Here is a 2,933-nt window from a genome sequence, read left to right as displayed (position 1 = left end):
AAGTAAAAAAGAAATGATCATACCTCTCTTCGGCTTATCCTTTACTCGATATTATCTCGGGAAGTCCTCTCCTTAATTCTCTCGTTATTAGGCTCGATGAGGAATAAGGGAGGAATAATCCCCTTTATATATAAGAAGACGAGATCTCTCCGAAAGGTAAATGATAATTTAGTTTTATTTTTAATTTATTTTTAATTTACTTTCATACATAAAGAAAAAAAATATAATATTCATTTCTTATAGTTCACACACAAAAATGGAATGTAAACTATTAATTTCCTAAAAATCAAATCATTTATTAAGAAATAAATAAATTAATAATTTAATTAATTAGTAGAGTTATTAACATATCGATATGATTAAGAAAATCAAATTTAATCATTTCCTTAACTATAGTATACAAATATAGAAGTTAATAATAAAGTAATACATCAATTATAGTAATTAATTTATATTAAGGGAGAAATTATCGGTGATTACATTTCTCCCCCACTTAACAGAAATTTGGTCCCCAAATTTGATTAAAAATAACATTAATCAATATAGTTAGCTTTTGAAATACTAAGTCGAAGGACAAAAATAAATTAGCTTGAAAAATATTTTGATTAAATGTGTCGCTCGAAAACTTTTAAGTCAAAAATATATATTTTTTTAACATAAAATATATGATAGATTAATGCAACTTATTGAATAAATTTGGTTTTAGATTACCCATAACAAGTATATCAAATTATATATCTAATAAATCAATAATTTTTAAAGTTTTAAAAATTAATTGATTGTTGATATAAAATATAAGTTAGGTACAATTCAACAAATAAAAGCAATTGAAATGATAAAAATTTATCCAACTATTCAACATATATTATTTTATAATTTTAAATTATTTATATATTTTATGTGTCAAAGAAATAACATTATATTTAATTCTCATTAAACTCGTCATTGCATTAGACAAATAATATCTGATAATTAATTTGACATTAAATCAAAACTCTATTTAAATTAATTACTCATACAATTAAGTTTAAATATCAATACATCATCAAATTTATTCAATTTTAAAGACACATATTTTATTAATATCAATAATAATTTCTAGAAACCATCCTAGCACATGTCAAATCTAATCTCAATTTTAAGAATAATAAATGGTAACAAAAATTATAAAGGTAAATACTTTTTAATTTATATTTTTAAAAGATCATATAAAATTTTGAACTTAAAATTATCAAAACTTTTACATCCGAGAAAATAATTGATACTTAATATAATTTTCAATTAGTAAAACTAGATATGTTAACTATAAATATTCATAACAATGTAAGACAAAACTGTAAAAGATAATTAATCCCTAAAGAATCCATACAGTAATAAATATGTTTTATTAAATTTATCCTATTCATAATTATAGATAAAATAATATTCTAGAACAAAGGGTAAACAAAATAATATGTTAAACTATAATAGAAATTATGTCAAACTTCAATATAATCTACTTTAAATTTATAACAAAATTATATGAATAAATTTTTGATCCCCAACATAAAAATGATATGATCGAAATAATAAATGCTATACAACTTATGCAATAAAATTAATTTATTTATTTTTTATAAAATAAAATAAAAATCTAAATATTTACAATGAACATAAGCATCATATAATATTTCTAGTTAGATTACTAAATTATTAATATTATTTTTTAGTATTGGATATAAATCTAATATGTGTATCTTCACCGATAACTAAGCCAATTAATATTATTTATTTATCATATATATCTTAAAAGGAAAATAATACATTTAATAATTAAATTAATAACCCTTATCTACTTTGCAAAAAAAGGGAGAAGAGGGCAACGACAAAATCATATTCAAAATGTAAAATCTATAAAATCATATTTAAAATGTAAAATCTTATGAGAGTTTATAAGATAAACTAATACAATACTTATTTTAATTTAGAGAAAAAATTAAAATTTTGACCTTTTACTCAATAATCTCATTTCAAATCATTTAACGAGATTCTCTTTTGAGTAACATCTTTAATCAATTATTTTTTTATAAAGAAACTTATATTTGACTCACTAAGATCCTAATATCTTAAATTCATATTTTAGTTGTATTATAATCTAATTCTCAAAATTTAAATTTCAAAAATGAATTGGATAATCTAATATTCCAACCCTATGATCCCATATTCTAATAGGTCCTCAAAATCATTGCTATGATACCATTAAATTTGTCACATCCCAAATTTATAAAAATAAAATAAAATCAGTATTTTATAATCCATAATTTGCATTATAAACTCTCTCTTTTTTTTTATTTTTATTCTTCAACTTAAATCCTTGTCTTTACAATACTAAATATTATATTAACTAGAAAAAAGGATGACATTTTCTTAGTAGGGTCATAAGTCTCTTTCACCAAAGCTTCATATCTATTACAAAGTAATAGATTACACTGAAAATAAATATAAGATAAAAACATAGCACCAACCATACATGCTACTAGGAACCTCAAGAAAAATCATAAAAATAATCTTTAATATTCGTGTAATATAAATAAATATTAATAATTCAATAAGAAATGATAATATATTGATTCATCATAAAACTTATGCATCAGAAAAATAAAAATAATTTCTTACATAATAAATAAATGGAGTCATATCCCTCCCATTAACAGATGGAGGACTCGTCTAACCATCATATTTGACGGTCCACTAATCCTCGAAGGGAATCGTCATACCTACCCTCGGCATAGATATATAAACATTCATGATCATTCATTTATACTCATCTATTCATTCACCGATGCATCAAGAAATCAATATGATTAAATATTATGAGAGACCATACTTGATGTAAATCTACTAGACCATGTTCATTGGTGGCACTACATTGTAATGGGCCCACAACTCCTTTC

Source organism: Musa acuminata, chromosome BXJ1-6, assembly GCF_036884655.1.
Source record: "Musa acuminata AAA Group cultivar baxijiao chromosome BXJ1-6, Cavendish_Baxijiao_AAA, whole genome shotgun sequence".
In the NCBI taxonomy this organism is placed as follows: Eukaryota; Viridiplantae; Streptophyta; class Magnoliopsida; order Zingiberales; family Musaceae; genus Musa; species Musa acuminata.
The sequence above is the reverse complement of the archived record's forward strand: the minus strand, read 5'-3'. Positions refer to the sequence as shown.